General features: G+C 34.3%; 1 protein-coding gene across 1 annotated transcript in view; it reads left to right on the top strand.

Annotated features, from left to right (window-relative positions):
• The window catches only part of Tl (toll like receptor), a 407,432-nt gene that overhangs the window by 236,174 nt on the left and 146,440 nt on the right, over positions 1-24,818 (top strand). The window contains exon 5 of the mRNA XM_085945120.1: positions 3,399-3,442. The gene's annotated coding sequence lies outside the window, so the exon portion shown is untranslated. The remainder of the gene's footprint in view (positions 1-3,398; positions 3,443-24,818) is intronic.

Here is a 24,818-nt window from a genome sequence, read left to right as displayed (position 1 = left end):
CTTTTCTGCACTTCATAATGAATGCTATTATGTTTTACCAATGTGTATACAGAGGCATTGTCAGCAAACGTCAGCACGTTACGTAAACTTTAACAATATGTATAATGTAGTTAGATTTACGCGGAACACAGTTTGAGAAGCACACACTAGCCTAGATACTTATTTACTGGTGTTGTGCAATCGTTATGGACCGGTTAGCGAATTGCGGATTTATATGGAGTGACCGGAACACTGTAATATTATAACAACACACTGTCACTTGATAGTTATCTGTGCAAAAGTAACCAAATATGCGCTGCCTTTGTACTCAATTCTGTTTTTATGGAACTGTATAATTAAATAAATAATAAAACAGTTTGCACTACATTGAATGAGTTTTGCGAAATTCTGCCAACGTAACTTGGTTAACGAGAATATAGGTACCAATGATAATAATGTAATAATGATAAGATTTTTCATATCAAAATTATTTTCATTTTGTGATCCAGGATAAATGGCTATCAAATTTCCGTCAAGTACTAAATATTGTATCGATAATCGGTGTTTGCTACCCGAAATTCTACTCTTATAGTAGATACCTATACCAACATCGAATTTTATTGTTAGTATTCTATTTTCAAACTACATGAACTCAGAACTAATAAATCGCTGACATCGATTTAGAACTGGAGTGGTAATTTGAAGGTATTTGAAACTGCTGTATGATAATAATTGATAATATTGTACATATAAATTTCAGTATGATTGAATGCAGGTAGAGTAAATAATGTTCTACATATTAAAATTCTCATTATGCAAGGAGTAATTTATGCCAAATCATAAATGCATAATACACCTGCATAGCGCATTGTACTGTAATCTGCATTATGGTGGTTTATTTATTGTAGCAGTTAGAATTATACTAAACAAAAACAACCCTTATTATTTCGGATTTTTTTTTGCCTTAAATTATACATACATAGGACCCTAATTAGATAATGTCGTGAATTAGAATTGTGAGCTGAATGATTTGACCATTGCGAAGCCTTCTTCATGGCTTTATTTGCTCCCCCCTCTCGACATATTGTATCAGTGGATAACTCGTGGCAGTCTTAATTCAGTCCCTCCTCCGCACATCTGGACGTAGCTCTTCTTCGTTCTCTCAACTCTTGTAGAATTTATATGTATCAATGTAATTATGAAACTATTATAAAATGGAAGGGAATGCTTACATAGGTAATTAAATTATACATAATGTTCATTAATGTGGACGAAACACGCAAAATAAACATCGAAAAATATATAACATGTGAAATTATAATTTAATCAATTGTTTTACACTTTTTTGTATTATTGCCATCTACGCAAAGTAACTCGGATGTAAAACCTGCTATATTATTCCTCCGCATACTTGCTTGATCGCTGCGTAACGACATAAAACAGCTCCGTATCCTGACATCCAATTTCAGAGCACGTTCCACTAAATGACAGTTCCTGTAAGTGTACTTACTCGGGATCATTCCACAATGCCGCGTCACAGCTTTTAGCCGTTTACGACATTTAGATCCGAGCTTTTTCTGACATTGTATCTGTGACTGACGTCTACATCCTCTTTGCAGCTGGTGCGAAAGCTCCTTTGATGAATAGGTATACCTACTACGTATTACAAATTCTTGGATAGCTATTTCAACTATTACATATTATTATATACTAATTTAAGAACAATCATATTATAAATTCGTTCTTCCAAGCACGATTTGAACTAATACGTGCTAGTCACTTTTTAAAAAAAATATTATAACTGTCATTCTTCGTCGCCTATTTTTACTAATTAAAATTTATTGTATTTTATTGGTCATGGTTAAAATGCTACGACTTTCTTTCATTACATATATACCCCTAAAAACCCACTAAGTAATCCCGAAATCAGTTTTGACTCTTGACCGTACATATATTGGAAAGTGTCAATTACCTACTTAAATGCTAAAAATAAGCGTGAAAAGTACGTATCAGTTCATTTTAATTATAATTGAAAGGTATACGTAATCGACACGACAGTGAACAAACGAGAACAATCCCGTTCAATGCTAATTTATGAGAGTTTTGTCATATTGCATAGGAATTGACTTTACAAACGGATTCTACATGTTTTTTTTACAATCCAGTTCAAAACCTATTTTCTATCAATTGGAATTTTAACTCAATTTTCACAAAGTGCCCTCGGGCAATAGTTTTAATTTTCTGAACATTACTTATTTTTTTAACATTTGCCAACTACTGGCGTCTCTTCTTAAAATACAAAGGATCTAGGTTTGGACGATGTGTAGGTATTACTATTCAATTAATACGTTTGTGTCTTTGAATATTAATTGTCCGTGAATTTTGTAATGTATTTTTGTCTTTTACTAGATTTAATTTGATATAGTACAATGAGTACAATCGAAGATTTTGAGACCTCTCTCGATGTTAGATATATACCCACATAGCTATACCTATACAACATATGTATTATACTCTTGATAATGGTGTGAAATATTGAACCATTATTCACTTTCTTATTTTCTTAAGCTGGCGCTAGAGATCATTTAGGTCTATGGCCGACTGCACAACTGTCCTCCAGGTATCTTTATCTCGGGCTCTCTCTCTTCAGTCGGTTACACTCAGCCTCGCTGCGTCTCTCTTTTTCCTTCGCAACTAACAACGTGACCGGCCCATCTGAATCTTTGCGCCTTCAAGATATTGCCTATAGGTTTAAATAGTTCGCGGAACTCAGTGTTTGTACGGAAGCACCTCCTATGGTTATCTTTGGTACTTGTTCTTATCAGTGTTAACCTTTACGTTTATTCATTTCGCTGCATCGTCCAGAGGAGTGGCAATACTCGTGGATGTGCTTTCTTTCCCCGAGCACTACCAGTGACCAGATCATCCACATAAGCTGATTAATAATTTGTGGGATCCGTTTAGGACGGTTCCGCCTTCTGCTTTGAAAGCTTCTTTATAGAGCAATAATAAAAAGAATATGCGATAAGGAGTCGCAATGCTTCAACCCAGCGATCACCTCGTAAGATTTCGTTTATTACATTCTCATTTCTACGTATCCTGCTTCCTGATTCCTCCGTGCACAGCCTCACCATACGGATCAGATTTCTCAGGATTTGGAATTCTTTCAATACTCCACAGAGCTTCTGTATGCACAAAGTCATATGCAAATTTGAACTCCACGAAGAGACTGTGAACATTTTATGACTATTGGACAATTTTAGAGCATTTTTCAATGGCTGTTTGATCCAGAATGAAGTTTATATGGCGCATGTGCGTCTTCAGCGTCCAAAGTATTAAGTGTCTACGTATACGTATTTTTACATGAAATCACTACTTTTGCAACAATTTAACTCATAACAATGTTTTTTTCTTTTCAGATTCCTAACTACACACTAGCCTGACAAATACAGCCAACTGACTGGTAAGTGATACCTAAAAAATATATTCTACTATTTTTATGCAAACATTGGATTCTATGATATTTGATAATGATATTATGTTGTGTTTTAACGCACCTAAACAAGTAGAAACGTTCTAAAAATCTAAAATGTTGAGTAATATTCATTTTTTATGGAGATTTCCCGAATCTGTAATATAATGCTTGACTCACCTCGAATCCGTCATGGACCAGCAAAGGATTTTCACTCAACAAGTGAATTTTCGACTAAAACTGAAAAAAATATTTTAATAACACAACTTGGTTCTTTTACTATGTATTTATGCTCCACGAACCGCTGTAAAAGAGACCGCTCTAAAATTCATTCATGCACTTAAAATAACATGGTGTTTCGATGAACGAATTGTTTTTTTCATAAACTTTTTTTTATATGTATAAATATGTGGCTTCTACGTCGTTTCCCTTATCTTTACCAGTTCGGGTATTTTTTCAATAGGTGTAAAAAATATATGTATGAAAAACTAACCAGCTCAAAGCAGAAGAGATAATAATTATAGTAATGTGAATAATAATTCTAAACTAGCAGAGCCAGCTGGCGATCGCCAGTCTGTCTCGCTAGTAATTCTAAATTCTATAGTGAAATATTTAAAGTAACTCACTAATTGTCGCTTCTAAGTAAAGCGAATTTCACGAGTATTAGTATCTTCAAGCTGGCTTCAAATCCAGCAATTTAATTAATTAAAAAATATAATACTTTAGCATATTTAGCTACTCCAAAAGTTTTTATCGTTTATCAAAAACAATAATGTGAGACTATGGTACATTTACTCTTAATGGCTTCATGTAACCATATTAAAAAATGTAATTGCCCTTTTTTTAAACCTTTAAATTATTATAATACTTATACGTTGGTTTTAGTAATAATAAATTTCTTAACTCATCAAAATGATGTTCTGAAAGTATCTATACATTTTTCCCATTGGTGGGTATATTTTGAACATGTGTATTTATTTAGTATGAATAATAGTTATTTAAGATTACAAACTTAATTGTAATAATATGCGGACATGTAATAAGTAGTTAAGCGCCTAAAGTTTGGCGTTAAGTGTGTTATTTGCACATTACACAGGTACTTCTTGCGAAACTCCCTGTGTTATGTGTATCCACTGTGCCACTGCATTGCGGGAATTTGCACATAAACCCGCAGATTCGTTCAAAAGTTTGGTCTCCCTACATGTATTATATGCTCTGTGGCTTAAATTATTTAACACGTTCACGATTGCAGTACATAGCCTACCAGTAATGCGCAAATTAAATACGGGCCCTGTCCTATTTCGCTCGGGTGACCACAAATAAATTTACGATTTATAAAAGCATCATAATATTTCTCTATTTTTTCTATTCTATTTTTTAGTCTATTAGATTAAAATCTTCAGAACGATTCGATTCTAATCTCGTCGATCCAGCGGTCTCTACGTCTACTTTCCGGACGTGTTCTACTTATTGGGTACTGTAGCGCTGTATGACTAGATTTTTCAGCGATCGTCTCCTTCGACATAATATGTTTTCTACCCATTTCCATTTTTACAGATTTTTAAGAAAGTTTATCTCACACCAGCCTAGCTTTAAGGTACTGCGAACAATTTCATCAAAACTATATCTAGCTATATACATTATTTGTTGTTTCAAAAGTAGAATATTATATAAATTATCTGGGTGCAGCTTGTTCAGATTTTGGGGCGTGTTGTTTTTTTCTTTAGCTCTAGTGCATATACCTACTGCTACAAACGACTGTGTAACAATCTGTGAAGATACTTACATAGTCCATATTATGCTTTATTTTGGAGCGTAAATGGTGATCTATATTTTTTGATCTCATAATAATTAAAGTTCGACCATAACCGGTTCGTCAGCGGATCGGACCGGTTGACAGTGTTAACATCTGAAGATAAATCCATATCGTTGGTTAAGTAGGTATATACCTAGGTACAACCCATTTTTTTTTAAATTATTTTATTTGAAATTTCAATCTATTGAACTCACATAATGCCTACTATACGTAAGTACATGGTAGAATTTATTTTATAAGAATTGTTATATTTCCCATTTTGACAGTATGTACGACAATGTCGTAAAACACTAAATAATATATACCATGACTAATTCATACAAATTTAATTTCGTAGTTTATTTCGCCTGTACACGTGCATAGATTTACTGGCACCAATAGAGTGTAAATGCAACTACCGCGATAATAACTGTTTCTGCCTCGCCGATCACATTCTTGTATGGTGCTATTTGACAGGTTTCGAAAATTGGTAAACGTCAAAAATGTTTTGCACGGTGTAGTTCATATTTATTCCGGCAGGTTCGCCACTATCGTTCTACTGCTCAGGTGCATATATCTCATCAGTTCCAACTGTCGTGTGAAAATACAGAAGCTACTGATTTTTTTTGATCCATGCATGCAATCTTTTTCAATTTCAATTTATTTATTTATTTTACATATTGTGGACATTACAAATTATAAGTTTAAGACGTTCACAACATGACGTTTAGAAACAAAGACATATTATTAAAACAGTATTATGTACATAACAAAAGAGATATTTCATTATTAAGTTATTCTACAGTATAGATGTGTAAATACAAAAAATATTAAGTATATAGGTACAAGGAAGTACACCGGATGAGTTAAGCAGACCCTATTGCAACTTCCACGATACTACTTTCTAACAAGAAGATTGTGGCAAAAGCCGGAAGGCGCTGTTGTCGACTAAATGGGAGGAGCTTGTTAGTTTCTAATGGAATTGCGGTTAAAAATGGGAGGATCTTCTTAGTTCGCAGTTTTAACACGTAGCCAAAAAGATGTTGTTCGAGTATACGTGTATATACTTGAATTTTCTTGTTATGGCCGCGATAATACGTACTGCCAGCAGTAAATCCATGCACGTGTAAACGGGGTATTATTGTAATTTATTATTATAAATACGTCGTCCCCAAAATGCACGGAGACCAAAACTTACTGCTTAAAATTACTTGAACTTTGTATTTAAAAGTTGCCCTTCAAATTGTTTTCAATGATCTCAAAAACTACAGTAACACCATACTGTGCCGCGCGTCGTATATAAATTATAACGATTCGCGAAGTGAATGCGAAGATTCCGCACCGAAAAGTAAATTGAATTAAACTTCGCAAGTTCGGCGGAAGTTGGCCGCAGTCGCCCGCCGGATGGAGGCTCCGCGGGCAAAGTTCAAAAGAGTGAAGAGGCTTTGTCCCGCCGACGCCCGCTTAATTAAGACGCTTTTTTTTTGTTTTCCCCGGCCCGTAGGAAAACAGCGGACCGAATTACTTCATTTGCATGCATTATGTATGCGCCGTGGAGGAAAGCTTCTTGCTACAGCGCGAGATACGAGCTTTTCGCTTTCTAAACTTTTCCCAAACTTTCTCGTCTCTCCAAATTAAGTTGCAACCTATGGAAGACATTTTAAATATTTAAATGAACTTTTGTGAAATTTTAACAACGAATTAACACCACAGAACATTTTTCTTTAATTTACCACAGATATATAACTTAGAGTAGCAGAACGTGGTATGGAGAGTCGCATGATGGGCATAACGCGAAAGGACGAAAAGAGGAATGAGTGGATAATGAGACAGACAAGGGTTTGCGATGTAATAGAGTTTGCAAAAAACCTTAAATGGAAATGGGCTGGACACATAGCTCGAAGGAGTGACAATCGTTCGACAAATCAAACCATGAGGTACAAAACGTCCGCCTAAAGCGCTTTCATCGCTGAATCGATGAAATGATAAAGTTCTGCGGAAGTAGGTACGTGGATAGATTCAGGCTGATAATGATGATATAACTTATTGGCTTATAATGTATCTTCTTCATTTAAATATCTGGATAATATAGCAACAAAACAGTGCTTTTGGAGAATGACGGAGGTTTTTTTTTAATAAATATTTGTGAGCTTATCCTGGTTTACAATAAATAGGTATCAGTTCGTAACTGCGTTGGTAGTGTCCACAATAATTTATAATACCTCTCCGAATCTCAGGTTGAACCGTTTAGTCATTATGACTTGCTATTTCAAGATAAATTTTCTCAAATTTAAAAATGTTTTGGCCAGTGACAGTGTTTCTTCTCACCAAGGTTTGACCATAATATTTAAAAAGGATGCCCAACGTTCGTTACACGAAAAACGCAAGAAAAGAATTCGTGCGAATGTTCTATATTTTTATTCTATAAGATGTCTTCTTTTCAGAGATCGTCTTGTAATCTTTGTTTGGTGGCATTATTTCTATAATACGAGTAATTATGCTTCCTGTACATTTCCTGCTTTGGGTGTACCCACTTCTGGTAAAGATTCTTCAGCTATGCAACAATTCTTCCAGGTTTTCTTTCATATGTCTCTTCTATGACTACCTAATTGACTATATAAGATATACTAGACTATATAGACCATGGCCCACACAAGGGGGGGCTAACAGGGCTCTAGTCTGGGGGCCCGGCGTGTCGAGGCTCGACCAGATAAGTGGGATGAACACACATCACAATGCTTTAATAGTAAAAAAAGTTGCCTGCGGCGCTATTTTCCTTCAATATTATTATTTAAAATTGTGTGGTTGTACGACACAATTTTTAATTGTGCATCGATACTCGACATCTCCATAATTCAAATGGATGTATTAAAATATACTACAAAACACTAAATATACCTACACATTAATTTTACCGTGTACACCATGTGGAAAACGGTACTGTAGAGCGTCACACTGCCTTTATTATTAGTGATAAGCAGGGGGGACCGCCGAAGATCCTAGCCTGGGGGCCCGCTTTAGGATGTGGGGGCCATGATATAGACCAAATATCCGACAGATCGCATTTGTATTAGGCGTTACTAAACTATAACTAAAATATGTTATATTATGTTGAAGTAAATAGATAATTAAATACTTGTAAAAAAATATAAAAAATTGAAATAGGTAATATGGAATTTCGTTAAAGTAAATGTGACACCGCGCACACCTAAAATTCTTTTGTTCAATTTCTTAGCGAACAGTTAGTTTCTCAATGAAACAAGAGAAGTGAAATGAAAGCTACATACATTATTTTGAGCAAAACTTAAATACTTGTTACGAGAGAATCGTCTAATTAGCGCTTCCTAGAAAATGTATCATAAATGTCAAGTGCAGTGTTATTCAATTCTTTCGAATCGCGGACTTCCGGTACATTAAATTTTTAATTTGATTTAATTACTTTTATGATTTTTTGCTGAATTGATCAAGGGTTTTTACTATATACTTATACAAATTAGTATTTTTTTTTTGATGCGTTAGTTAACTATATTTTTTACTGTTCGCTGTTTTTATTAGACTTTCATTCATCAGTTGCATGCCACTGTATATTAGATTATAACTAAGTTAATTTATTTATATCAACCTTTTGCTTCGAACATTTTTTTATTTTTATGTTTTATGTTATTCGACTGTTTTAACATTTGGTTATGTTATAGTGCATATATAATATTCTTAATGTTAACGGTTGTGTGATTTTTCGTCTAAATATTTCAAATAATGATGAACTATTTATTGTATACAAAACTTGTTTTACGCATGTGATACTATTGAGTTTTAATCTCAGCAAATAAATAGACACCCACGGTGGCTGCGCGGCTTAAGCGTTGGACTATAAAGCCGTGGGTCCCAGGTTCGAATCCTGGGTCTGGCAAGTACCTACACATATTGTTTTTCAATTTGTGTGTATCAGGGTATGGACCTAATAGGTTGAGTAAGTGGCTGACATCCATTTCTCGTAAAAAACAAAATCTGTCAATACAAACCCATATGATCCTATCAGGATCGGACATGGTCGAAATAAATATCAGATCACAAAAGTATTATGTTGCAAATTTTATCATTTGCCTCAGTGACCCTTCTTCACCCTTTCTTATTGCATTTAATATTTAAACACCCTCTGTATTATATAAGGTTTTCTTATTCGGTTAATATGTATTTTGGTTTGAATTTCTAATTCTGCAAATTTTCTAGATAAGTATATTATATATAAACCTTATTTTCACGTCATTTTCTGTAACACGGCGACAGCGAATTACTGAGATGATTACTGCCATAAAAACATATTTTAATTCAAGGGAAATCCCTGAAGATTCGATATTAAAAATGGACTAGATTCACGTACCTAGAGATTAATGCATTATATTATAGGTATTTTCTTCAGTTGCATTATTATTATGTCGATACCTCGTTACGTTATTAACGTTATCGCTATATTTAATCTACGGTCGATACAAACAGAATCTATTCTCACAGAGATGAGGAAGTGAGATGGAATAAGGTAACAGGCAGGGTAGGTTGATTTGACTCCAATAATAAGAAGATTGATGCGTGAATGAAATGAACCCTGGTTTTATTATCTCCTTCCAAATAAATATTAATTTAATTATTACAGGTACGTTTACAGATTATAATTTAGATGTGTGAAATCACGGTTATGCGTTCTGACGAATTGCGAAGTCGATCGGGCGGAGTGGAACAATAACCTTACGGTTATATCTTTGATAACTGACTGACATATTGTTTTCATGTACTTAGTGTTTTTATGGTGATTCGATACATTAGAAAATGCTGCTATCACTACTTGAATATTTTGATAATCATGCTTTGTTGTGTGATGCATGGCTCGTTTATAAATAATTGATTTTAATTTGAACAATTAAGCAGTTTTAATAATTAGCAAGATTGATTTTCATATAAAAAAATTTTGTGCATATCATGATAAATCGTTGAATTATTTTGCTAAATTAGCTTTCTGTTAAAAATTGATTGATTCACATAAATCGCTTATTTTGCTATTTCAACAATATTATGTTGCAAGATACATTGTAATTATAAATTAATGGTTCCCTGCCGAGTCATGTGGATGGTAGGGTATTGACCTCCCTACAGAGATAATATTTGACATCAAGTATGGGTGAATATGTTGTAAAAAAATCTTAACGGATAATTCGTATTAAACCCCTGGACGTAAACAAAATTTCGATCATATAAGCTCGAGAGTCATGCTTGTATATCAGTACCTACTACTATCTACGTAACTGTAAAAAGCTCGTGCTTTGTGTCTTTAATATCAATTAAATTTTCTGACATCTGAATTTTAAAATTAATAACCTTCCATCGGAGTATTGGCCTATAAATAATATTAAGTATCTTCTTTTATGTCAAAGGACGTATTTATGTCAAAGTCGGTAGGTATACAATATTTTAATTTTCTGTGTTAAAAATCCCTGAGCGGCCCTTCTAGATGGCGGCAAAAGTTATAACAAGTATCCGTGTTTATTGAATAGGATATAATTTAGGCATCTTATTTTGCAAGGTACGGCACACTTTCCCTTTTGCCTAAAAGTGTTTGAGCATAAAATATCGGATTAAGCTTAAATAAGCAAGCGCAAAGTTGGCTCGCAAATTTCGCGAAATAATAATGTAAAGTTTCATATTTAAATGCAAATATTCGCCTCTAGGTGGGAGCCTTGTGTGTATATATATGTGTGTATTGGTTAATTTGGTTTCCACGTCAAAATAAATTTTCCTCCCTGTACTTACTTTTCGGAGAGGTGTGTTTGAAATATTAACTCTTAAAGTATTTTCGAGCGCTCAATTTTAGCTAAACAAATGCGCAATCGAATAGGTGAACGAGCATCGCTTTTTGTTATTTTGTAAACAGTTTTCAGCGGCATTATGAATACCTGTTATACCGTCAACATAGAGGTATTACCTTTATTTACTTAGATAATAATTTATTTATACAATCAAAATGTATTTTGGAGATGTTAATATTCGAAATCTGGTAATGATGACGGCTGTTGACATTAAATTAATTAATTAAAAATAATATTAAATTGATATCTTTATAGATTTGCTTAGTCCCTTTGTTTGACAGTTACATGTGAGTTGTATGTATACAGTTCATCGTGGGACACTTCTTCGTGAGCCGCAGTACGTGAAACATGTGTTCGTATAAGATTTAATCAAATGACGAGTTCTTTGTTGAACATTTCACCGCGGAGTATATTCGTACGTATGGTATTACTTAAGAAATTATAAATATAATATTATTTATTTACATTATTTAAATAAATATTGCTGTTTCGGTTATCCTATAATATTCATGTCTAAATAAAACACTTGAAAATACGTAATAAAGCTGCCATCATAAATACAAGGGACACACAGAAGAAAATATGTAGTTAAGTAGATTGTAAATACAATCATATCGTATAGGTATATTATTTTTGTAGTTTCAACATTAAATTATTTTAAACCAATAAAGACATCTCATAAAATTCGTATAAAATCTAATTGGAACATTACTCTTTGCAAACTAGCACCGCAGTTTGTAACACACTCGTAGGTACACATATACTCCACGGTAAAATGTTCAACGAAGAACTCGTCATTTGATTAAATGTTATACGAACACATGTTTCACGTACTGCGGCTCACGAAGAAGTGTCCTGCGGTAAACTGTATACGTACAAATTTCCGGCCACGTTGTTTGACAATGTAATATCAGTTTTTAGAAAATCCACATACTTGGGTATGATAAAATATCTCGACCAAGGGTATTGTTGAATGCAACAATGTGGTCAACCTCTGTTGAAATTTGAAAGCATGTATTTAATTCTTAATACTCGTGGCGACATAAATTCTAATTATCTGTGAAAGCAATTTACCTAGGTAGGTTATTTTTTTACATTGTGTTATAAATTGATATTAGAAAATGTTTAAGTATACCTATCACCTAGGTCCTAGAGCCTAAAATCATTATTAGTTTTTTTTTTGTATGATCAGTGAAAGGTACGACCACAATAAAGACCACAATAAAGTAAAGAATCGTGAAAAATTAGAACGATACGTATAGTGTCTTAAAATGCCGTTAGACGCGTCCTGGATACAGCACCGAACCAATGCCTGGAGAGACTATCCTCTATACTCAGTTATCATAACGAATCTGCGTTCAATCCCGTCTAGCTTGTAAACCATCTGGATCCACGTTGTGGATGTGGACATTTGTAATGTTTTACCTTCATATCTACACATGCATGCCTCTGATAAGGGTTGGTATTTTCAAAATTCGACTTTATTAATTCTTTGTTTTATAAAGACGCCTCACTTCACTTCAATTTACGTCATTATAATTCGTTACCGTGCAGAAAATTATTCTAAATTTGACTGCGGTACTAGGGTTGAATCTACCCTTTATGGGTTCATAATATTATATTATTACATCGGACGCCTGAATAGTACCTATCTTCAAAAGTGACCTCCCACTGTGTCTTAATCGTACGCATGCGAGTGAAACACTGACTCTTAATGTAAGAGAAATTAAAAAAAATATAAGTAGCGCAACGTGGCATGGAAATGTACATGTTGGGCATAACGCTGAAAGATCACAAAATAAACAAATGGATAAGGGAGCAGGCTCTTAGAATGATTAGCAGATAATACTCATAGATGAGTCAGCAATGTGTTTTAAGTAGTTCCGGTTCATGGTTAAGGTGTTGATTCATCTTCTTGGATGTTTCAATTCTTAATTTTAAAAATACTCATTTTTACGCAAACACAATCATACATAATCTATTAGAAAAATCCTTGAATTTTTTTACGCCAAATTTGCAAAAGGTAGATTTTCCTTAGTTTTTTTTCCATGATTTATTCTTAATTTTGTGTATTCTTAGTCTTCAATAAAAAGATAATTAAATTGATATACGAGTAGGTACACCTCGTTGTTAATTAGTATCTACGTTTACTTCTGTACGTGTTAATTAATCAAGTTTCTGAAATGTTTCATTCCGGTACCGCTTTAATTAAATTAATGTATCTTTACATAACTACTTAGCAAAAAGAATATTTTAATATAGTATGAATACAGTCATAATATTATGTTTCTTACTCTAGAGTTCTTAGTTTGAGAGAAGTTTTAATTTAAGAGCCAAGTTGTGTGCTTCAGAAATTCAGTTGGTTAAGGAAATTGCTAGTTTTATGAGTCAGGCATTTTCATGCAGACACATTTATGACAAGTTGCTTAAATTTGCTGTAATTAATTTACCACTCATACTACAATCGAATGTATATGAGCATTATTTATTGGAATAAGATATATATACCTATAATGAATTGAAGCGTAATCAACTTTTTTCTCAATCTGTTGTACTTTCCTGCCATATATTATATCGTGAGAGGCAATAGTCGTATTCGTAGAAATTGGTTCGGATATTGATAGAATATCAATTTCTAATACGAGATCGATTCAATTGCGCACTGTTATCATCGCTCACTGTATTTTATAGTTTTTTTTATTATATGCGTACCTACTTTGAATATCTATTTTTTTTAAATACCGTCTAAAAGTATGTAAGTACGAAAACCATAATTTTACAACACAGATTATTATGAAGGTATTTTATGTTGTTGTAGATAAAAGTTTTATAACCAAAGTACTTAGGTATGTTAAAAAAAACAGTAGAGTAAAGTATGTATGTTTAAGAGTGTGGACATATATTATACTAACGAAAATGTAGTGCTTTAGTGTGAAAGTGTCACATGATAAATCATTTTAGACACATACAAATTTTACGAAAATATTATCCGCTTGATACCTACTATAAAGACGCGAATTTTTATGCGCATCAAATTACTGCCCTCAGTATCTAAATGCGAATAAAATTTTTTGAAGCTTTTTAGTTTCTGTTTGAAACAATTCGTGCATTTTTATCCTTTCATGTTCTAATCCTAATAATAAGATTGAAATGAAATAACTCTAATTAGTATCTATTCTGTGTACTACTATATTGAAGCTGAATTTAACTAGATTAGTAAATTGCTAATGTGAAATATTATGTAGGTACCTACTTATTGGATTATGGGGTAAACTGAAATATTTCGCAAAATTTTTCATCGGGTATTTATTTACTTATTTAATTCCTACCTTTCGTACCTTCTCGTTCAGAAACTTTCTCCACTCTGGACGATCCATTAGCGCTGCATATCAAGTTAATGTTTTGATCGGGAATCGTCAAATCTTTTGCAGCTGCGTCCTGCTACGTCAGTCCCGGCAGTCTCAAGTTCCCATTGCCTCCGTCGATGCGTGAATAGCTCCTTACTATGGTTACTACGGCAGTTATTGAATTTATTGACCACGTACGCTTACTGATTCATTTCACTCGACGCCGTTCTAGTCATGATAAGCACAACGTCTCGTTATCTTCTTTGGTCTAGTGCCACGTCCTGCGTCTCTTGACGTAACAGCTTACAGTACCCATATACAGCTTAATTCAACGGATAATTTTTGTAGTTCATGGATTGTACCACCTTATGTTATGTATAGGTAAATATCACAATACATCGTATATACTTGGATATTAGGGTGAGGCATTTTTGGGGTGTAATATAAAAAAAATATAAGTTATTTAATATATTTTGTTTTATTTTAAGTTTGATACAGTAATATTAATATACCTACGTGTGTGCCTTCATACAACAACTTTACTTACTTATATGGTATTTTATATGTTGTGTGCACGGACATGTTTAGGGGCATGTTTACAGCTGAAAAATATTTTAATAGCGTCGAAGGAAGTGCGTTATTACAGTTGAAAAGTTGTTGGAGCGAGTTTCTTCTATTGAGGATGCCCTCGCGAGTCCCGGAAAGCTCAAAGCTCGCAAATTGTTGCAAATGTCCCGTGAAGAGTTAGCCTCCCACTAAGAAAAGTTCGAGCAGTCGGTAGGTACTTAGTGTGCCGGAAATCGCGAAGGCTTTCATTCGTTTGGTACCCGTTTAATGCGGAGGTTTGCCATTTAATGTGACAGCGAGTTGGATGACTGATGTAGACCGTAGACATTTTGCGTAGAATCGTAGACGACTTTATTTAATATTATTATGTTGTAGGTATCGTAAGGTATATTGCATATTATTACTTTTTACTGTATACAGTATACACATACATATATGTAGGTATACACATATTGATTATATTTTATTATTTTAATCAAGACTGAAAATATTAGAAAATGTAACGTTTTTCTTACTGAAAATTCATACGAATATGAAAAACCACAGAAACATACTATTGTTACACAGAGCGTGCGTAATCCCACACTGCCCAAATTTATTTCTAGGATGATTCAAATTGGTGTGTTTCTAAGGTTTTTCAAATTGACCATTGTATCCTCAGTATATTTTTAACAGATCAGCGTTTATTTCGTAGTAATTCACAATAATTCATTTTATCACCCGGTATTCATCACGTCATATAAAGTTGCTTTACGATGTTGGCTCACGTGGTGAATTTTATGAAGTATGCATGAGTACCATGCATACTTCATCATCAGCAGCCGGGGTCAATCCACTGCTGGATGAAGGCCTCCCCAAGCTTTCTCCAACTCTCTCGGTCCTGTGTCGTTCGCTGCCGCGTATTTCCGCCGAACTTTACCAGTTCGTCAATCCAGCGGCATTTAGGGCGACCCTGTGGCCGTTTCGTACCCCTTGGGTACCATTGGATGACGGCATTTGTCCAGCGTCCGTCCTTTCGCCGAGCAATGTGCTCCGCCCATCTCCATTTCAGCTGTTTGGCAACGTCTATTACATCGCGTACTCTTGTCTGCTTCCTAACCCATTCGTTTCGCTTACGGTCCTTTCGCGTGATGCCCAACATGCACCTCTCCATGCCTCGCTGTGTGACTCTTAGCCTTTGGACATCTCTCATGTTGAGGGTCCACGTCTCGCAGCCATACGTGAGCACGGGTAGCACACATTGGTTGAACACCCTACGCTTAAGAAATAATGGTAGGTCACTCTTGAAGATACTATTCAGACGTCCGATGCATACTTACACAGTACTAAATAATGTCCCACTATTTAAAAAAAATCCTAACCACCGGTCATATCGAAATTCTTGACTTTGCCTATTTATGTTGAACGAGTCAGGTGGACAGTTAATTACCTAACGATGATTATTGAAGATCAGTCAATTGCTTGCTATTGCATATTCAGGCTTCGCATAGAGCAGGGGGGGGCAAACTTTTTGGATGGAGGGCCAAATTCAAGAATTCAAAATGAGCGGCGGGCCGCAAGTAAAATACCATTTTTAGATATACACTATTTATTATCACGAAAAATAAACATTTCAAAAAAAATAATGGGAAGAATGAAACTGTTGTACATTTTTTTAAATTCAATTGTTAATTTTGTAGTTGATATTCTCAAAACTGCTTGTAAATGGGCATCGGAGATATTTGATCGTAAAGAATTTTTATTGAGGTTCATGACCGAAAATAGTTGTTCACATATATAAATTGATCCAAAAAACGAACATTTTTATTGTATAATCTTTAAGTTGGTCGAATTTGTCTGAATTAAGGGCATTGTAAAATTTGGAGATTTCTTCACGACGATGCAATGCTCTTAAATCAGTGTCACACTGCAGATCAATAATCTCAAGTTGTAGCTCTGTCGGTACACTATCAATATCTATTGGAGTCGATGTTCAACGTAGAAAATAGTGGTTACTTAGTGTGAGACGAGATGCAAGGAAGACGTACTGAGATAATACATTTACGAAACAACAAATTCTTCAAATTTTAATCTATTGTCAATATTTTTTAAAAAATTATAAAAAAAAGTTATTCGTAATCAGAAGTACAATTAATGATGGCGGGCCGCAAAAAAATACCCGGCGGGCCACATGCGGCCCGCGGGCCGCAGTTTGCCCTCCCCTGGCATAGAGGATTAAATTAAAGAAAAGCGAACACCTATATAATATAGGATTAATTAATAATTCTTACTTGAGTTTAGATTCATGATATTTTATACTGAAATGTTTCATTCCGTATTCGTCAAGTTATTGACAGCACCTACTGACAGTTTTAGAATGTTTCAATGTTATACCTATATAATATGTAGATTGATTCTGAAGAACAACTTTACGTGGAGGATTCTTCACTCTCTCAAAGTACGAGTAAATGCGTATAAGTTTGATAGTGACGTTACAATAAACCCCTTAGTCAATGTAAGGGTTAACGATCTGTCTCGAACGAACTAACAAAAGCTCTAACTACGCGTACACTTTGGAGTTACGACGTTATAGACGAGAAATCGTTTTGTGTAGTGTGAGAAAGAGTTATCTCATTTTACACTGTTTCACAAAGTCACATTTTCATTGTGTCTCATTCACAATAGATTGATGGCTCGTGTATTTTATGATAAAAGTACTAAAGATATAAAAAGTAGGCACCTAAATAATGAAACATGCCAAACAGATTATTTGTAGCATTTCCCCCCCAAGTTAAAGTCTAAAGCTTTTTTAGAGAAATACTTAGTCTCAAATTTCACATTCAGTGATCTTTTTTATATTGTATTGGAATATAATAATACTATTAGTAATAATATTAAAAATAATTATGTAACTAGGTACCTATTTTTCCCCACAGTGGATTAGTGATAGAGTGCTCGTTTCTAAAGTGACAGATGTAAGTGCGAACCCCACCCTGCCTAAATGTTTTCTAAGATTCTTTACTGTGTTTCGGAGGTTTTTCAAATGAAAAAAATGTACCTACATCGCTATCTTTATTCTTATGTAAGTATATGCATAATAAAAATAAAATATCTATTATAAAAAAAAGAATCATTTAATAACGTAATAACCCCAGTCTAATCGGTCCATCTATGTAGGTACCTATATCATTTTGTTTTGTTTTGGAAAGTTGCATTAAAACTCCACATGGTAGAGTTACAGAAAAAGCAACTCAGTTATACTTCGATGTATTTTTGTTATAAGTATTGACCCCTCACTTTATGCCCTTTCAAGGAAATCGAAAGCCCCCTATTCCGTGAAAGCCTTCGTTATTATTGCGAAGGAAACGCCAAGTCACTTGCGATTTTCGATCAAAATAAAAAAGAACCGAATATCGACTGATTTTGTATTTTCTTTATACAACAATTTGTTCAAGCCTGTTCACGCTAGGGTGAAATTATATTTTTAATAATTTTATTTAATTTGCTATAATATTTACACATATAAAAAACGCATTATCTGGGCGCCGCCAAATAGACGTCAAATTTTAAAAGATTTTGATTTAATCCATGGCAAAAAAGTGAAAGCAAAAAACTACATTTAGGTCTGTATCACTATGACCAGCAGGGCATATTATCATCGCCATCTGCACTACAACCAAATATGGGTCTTGGTCTAATTTTACACATTACAGCCACCAGTCTCGGTCTGCTGACCCTCATTTTTCAATCTTGTGTGGTGAAGAAGGCCCTGTGTTTTCCATCGTTGAGATATTATGGCTTGCCCAGTGGAGTCGTCCCATTTTCACATATGCGATTTTCAGGGATCATAGAACAACCGGCAGTTCGTAGTTATACCACCCTCGCCACGCTGATTCTTGCCTTATCCTTGAAGGGTGAGGGGAGGGGTCATTCTAGTGGTTGTCAATTAAATAGAGATTTGATAGTCTGTAGTGAATAATAAGATATCCCGTATGATACGGCGAGACAGTAGGTCACTGAAAAAAAATGTAAATGCTTTCTATACCACAGTGTACCAATGTTAACCCGTCAAATACTGATAATATTATTTAATAAATAGATCGTCTCTATTGAACAATATGATAGCGGTGGTACTATATTGGTTTATTGTTCTGTTTCGTTCACCTTTTATATTGCGAACTATCAAACATCATTATGTTTGCTACATAAACCTTTCGGCGAGCAATATTGACCCGTGAGTCGACTGCCCAATTATTACACGCTAGAGTCGGCAAGGGGTTAGAGACAATTGGTTCAATTCAAACGATAATAACATGTAGTGTCTTACATTTTGAACGTTTCCATTTTTTTTTTATATTTCTCTTCCTTTTGTCACGCGTGCGTACAAACATATCGCTTTGTTGATATCGTCGATTGATTTGGCTGCAAAAACGCGGAAGGAATATCAAACAATAAGGCGGCATTGTTTACTTTAAATGCAATCGACCGTTTTTATGACTTTCATATTGTGGAATCATTTTTGTATCAATATCAAACCATTTTGTAAAAATTCATTTTTTTTTTAATAGTGAACATTACAAATTATTAATATAAGACGTGCACAACTTGACATTTAGAAACAAATAAATATTATTAAAACAGTATTATATAAAAAAAAACAAATATACTTAGAAGTATTAAGTTATTCAACAGTAGAAAAGTGTAAATACAAAAAATATATATTAGATAGGTACAAGGAAGTACACCGAAAGAGTTACGCAGACCTTATTTTAAGAATTTATAAAACAACGTCCACCTATAGGTACTTACTCATTCTCACGTAGATGAAACATATCAATATCCGAAGTGAAACAGTGTTTGCCCTCGCATTTGGCATCACCAACGGCAGGTTAGTTATGCTCCTTGAGTGAACAAATAACTGATGCTCCCAATTTCTTACTTAGTTATCAGGGATATACAAGTCAATACTACCAATAATGGCAGAGTTCTCATTTATACCACGTATAAGTCGAAAAAAATACGTGGCCAAATATTGATATCTTCTAGCATTCAAACTACAGTATGTAAGCATACCTATAAGAGAAAGCCAGTTGGATAAAGCCATGGATAGTATCCATATAACCTCAAATAAAGGAGTCTTAAAAATTTCTATCACCATATTTCAACTAGTGCGGGGCCCAAATAATCGACCCACTCTCAAGCCGGCTTGTAATATCGGTAACATCCGAAAAGACCCGGGAAGTACGTAAGATGAACCCAACATTATTTTGTAACGCCTTTTCACAAATGATAGCTATATGACCACCAAATGACAGCTTATTAAAAGCTTAAAATCAAGCACAAATGCAAAACAGCCCTAAACAGATTTTTAGTTTCCTAGACTGTGTAGAAAAGAAGAATACTGGTCAAAACGCTAAATGTACCAAACCTGTAATTAACTCACTTGCCCCATTGCAAATGGTCCTTATAGGTAGATACCTACTAAGGAAGGGGAGACAAACTAGTGATACGCTAGAAAAAAATAATATTCATTCGTGGATTACACAAAAAAATCTTTAAGTAATGTAGCTTAACCCTATGAGCCTAATGACGTATTAAAATAATGCAATCATCATATTGCTTATCACTAACCCATTTATAAATAAATGAGTGTAACTTATACCTAAGCACCTCTCAGAACTGTGTTGATACCGAAATACCAGATGTTGAATATTAATTTTATCACTTTCAGCAATTGAAATGTATTACAGCGTTTGCGTATAACAGTTATGCACAACTTTTTTATCATAAAGATCAGTATATACTTTTTTATATTTTTTCGCGGGATATAGGTACTTATTTCGTTTTAAAATATTATTTACAATTGAATATGTACATACTAATCACTTTGACTATCTTCTCTGTGTTACGAAGAGGAGAAAGGAACTCAGTGTCTCCAGTCACCACTATAATATATTTTCTGTGTGTCAACATTCCTAATTATCTACCCCTTCCAATGACGCCGCTACGATTGATTTACGCTTTCAAATCTTCACGTCTCTAATTAATGATATAAATTTGTTTAATATTCCGCGTTTCCAAGCTAATATTTTTTACAAACTATTCAAAGTGACGTATGGTATATTATTTTTGAGGTATTGTGATATTCAACACATACATAAATGAGAGTCGATTCAGAGTGTAGTTCTTGTAGTTTCTTGAATTGAATTAAGAAATGCACATTACAATAAAGCTGATAATAAAAATATTACTTTTTAAATGATTATTGCATTGGATTTTTTTTCTTATTCTGACAACATTATACAATGACAATATGTACTTCATACTCGACTGTACCTAATTCTAGAAAAATACACGATACGATGGTGAGACAAAAGAGGACAGTACAAACCGCTGGCATTGTATGATGGCAGAAAGTGTCTTGAAGTCGAAATTATTGCTTGTATGTAGTTGATACCCCCAATATGTATTTCACTGATATTATCAATATTCAAGTGGTTTCTACCCTGAGACTCGTTTAGCGCCATTTAAGACAACTATTTTCACATGCCCATTACCATGTTATACTGAACACTTAGCGTAGGCAATAAATTATTAGTATTTCGATAAAGGGTGTTTTTTTTAGAGGTGTAGAACTTTAAGGTGAAATAAAACACATAAAAATTGTAGTAATGGACATGTTATTGGCTTTACTCGAAAGATAATTTTATGCCATTAGTGTTTAAATATGATTTCGGGCATATGGGCGCCGCGGCGCAATCTGGAAGTCCAATAATTTTCGACCACTTTTTCGAGCAGCTGGAGCCGTATATCGGCAATAACGCGGCGCACGATATTATGTTTCGCGAACTGAACCACGATTTTCGAAATAGATTTGCACGATTTGCACAATTTGCACCCGTAGTTCTGGTGTTAGTCTATTCATGGTAAAATGGCAAACCAAATTGACCACAAACCAGCTGTCAAATTGGCTGTCGCTGGGAAAAGTGTTGCCAATTTGAAAAACAAACCTAAAAAAAAACCGTTAGTTATGATAGGCCGCTGGTACTGCTTCACTGTCGTATGGAAACCGGCCTAGTATTAAAACGAATATAACAAGTCAAATAAAACAGTCTAATTACGGCGTCGGAAATTTTAGCGCGCGTCGGAAAATGAAGTTTTCACACACGGGCCGAAGCCTCCGTCGCGGTGCTCTTTTCGCAGTTCTGCTCATCAAAAATCGCGCCACGTTTCCGCTCGGAATAATCCATTTCCGCTTTCATTCGCGCATATTAAAACTCGGCGGTGAGAATCTCTGCTCCGCCTTTCGTTTTCCTCCATTTTCCTTAGTTTAGTTTTACCCGCGATATGAATGCAACGCTAGTGAGCCTGAATGGAATTCTAGGCTTTTGTACAATTTCCACTACAGCATCCCACAGGCTGACTTCTACGAGGCTCCCGTGTTTTAATTTTTTTATAGTCAGTGAACGCCCGCCTTTTTTTACTGACAAATTAATGAATTTTACTACTTAGACTCTTTAGACTTTAGAGCATAGTTGTATACATTTAATACAAGAACAAGATTTTAAAATTAATCACATCTGTTATATTTGGGAATTATTTTTCATTTTTAAAATTTCTATGGGAATTATGCCCATATTGACAAATATAAGTAATATATTATTCTAAATATCTAAAATAATAAGAAACACGTGACAATGACATTAAATTTCAATATTAAAGTGCAAGACGCGTTGGCAGAATAGGTTAAAGATATGAGCGCTAATTTTCCCTTTTTGCAATGTGGGTAAAGATCATTTTACATGCTTCCACGTACAGCATGCAATGTGAATATTTATATGTGATATTATTTAAGAGAACTCTCGCGGACACGTACAATATACGAAATGAATATTATAAGGACATGAACTCGAATGTGCAATATGCATCCTTATTTTAATGTAGATTGATTTTTTACCACTTTCTGCAAAATAAAAAAAATATGTACCTGTATGAGAAGACACAGATGTCTATAAACCAATCTATAAACACAGTCGTTTATGGCGGAACCGTTTATTTATCACACACTAAATGAGTAGTGAAATGGCTTTGAGTGACTTAAATATTAATAAAAATTAACCATATTAACCACATTTACAGTTATATACTAATCTACTCCTTTAGACTCCGCTCAAAATAAGGATGTTATATTGAAACAAAATCCATATGTTAATACCTACTGAGCATATAGATACATATCCACGTAAGACATATAACGAATTCGTGAAATGTGGCCTTGTTAATTTCATACTATGTAAATGTTTTTGCTTTTGCATACGACGCAGAAGTAAAATTCCCAACTGCGTTTTACGAGTGCGTTGAACGCATCTGCGAAATTGGGACATCTGATCGCAATAGCGAATTGGGCCATTTACATTCATAAAGGCAATGCACACATACATCAAGATAAGTGATTTATTGTCATAGTATGTAAATTGTAAGTGCATAGATTTGCTAATCATTACTCCAGTTTGAATGACGTACGTTGTGTATTATGGTATTGTTTTGCGAGAGAAAGTTGACAATCGACCTTAAAACGCTACACCATTGTGTCTATTGGGCTGCCTATGAATAAAACATCACCTGCATCAGTGATGACGAACCATCATCATCCGAGTAAAATAGTAGTGGAAGCAACCGTGCTAGTTAACTGGTTCGAAAATACTTGCAATATTATAAATAATTATTATTGGCTGGAACTGGAACCACTCGTAGGATTCACAGCGAGGCCGAAAAGCAATTGAAAAAAAATGCTTTCTATACTATTAACATTTTGTCAAAGCCGAAATTTGTAAACATTTAAAAATAAATAGTCGCCTTAGAAATAATAAGTAAAGTCTTCATCTTCTTCATGTGCCTTTTGAGACATCACTGCAGGACATTTGCCTCTCCTGTCTCTTAATTACATCTGGTACTGTGCCTCCCGCATTCTCATGTCGGTATCTCATCTTCAGCCTATATTCTAGAACCTTTATTCCCCACTTGTCAACCCTTCTACTGTCGTGGTCGGCCCATTGCCACTTAGATCTTGCCTTGTGATGGACGATGTGAGTGTTGTTCCCCGACGAATATCTTAATTTCTAATCCATTTTAATAACTGTTCGTTCGGTCGGTCGCTGTTATCGTTCGTCATTTATGTATAGTCCATGTGTCTGCCCCTTATGTCGTCACGGACAGCGTACATTGATCGACGACCCCAGTTTTGATGCGTTACGATAGATTGGCGTACATTACATCTTTCACATTACTGAAAGCAACCCAACCAAGCCGAATACCTCAGGCCCTGATAAATCCTAGTTACCTACAAATTATATTATTCTTTGTATGTACAGGTCATGGTGTAATATTATATGAATTTTGTTATTTTGGCAATCTGAAGTTATTACTACATTGTTTGTCTACACTGGCAAGGCGTTTTTTTTAATAATTATGTAATAATATGATTAATGTTAGCATACTATTTTGAATTGAAAATTGCCTTTAAATTGTAGTGCCATTTTTTTATTTCAAGATGAATCAAGAAAGATTTATTGTAGTGTTTCAAAATTGAATTTTAATACATTATTAAATTCTAATTGAAGAATGTTTTATACTTTTCATATGAATCGGTTTTAACGACTCAGATCTCGCATTTTTTAACGTAAAGTAATTCTAATATTTGTCAGTTAGGTATATACATAGTACTTACAAAATGATAATATAAATTATATTAAATTATAGGTACAGGTGGTTTTCAACACAATGACTACGGGCACTTTTAATTAATTTTGTAATTAACGTGT

Source organism: Rhyacophila brunnea, unplaced genomic scaffold (assembly GCF_057557595.1).
Source record: "Rhyacophila brunnea isolate RB1 unplaced genomic scaffold, BYU_Rbru_1.0 scaffold_18, whole genome shotgun sequence".
In the NCBI taxonomy this organism is placed as follows: domain Eukaryota; kingdom Metazoa; phylum Arthropoda; class Insecta; order Trichoptera; family Rhyacophilidae; genus Rhyacophila; species Rhyacophila brunnea.
This window is presented reverse-complemented; position numbering and strand designations above follow the sequence as displayed.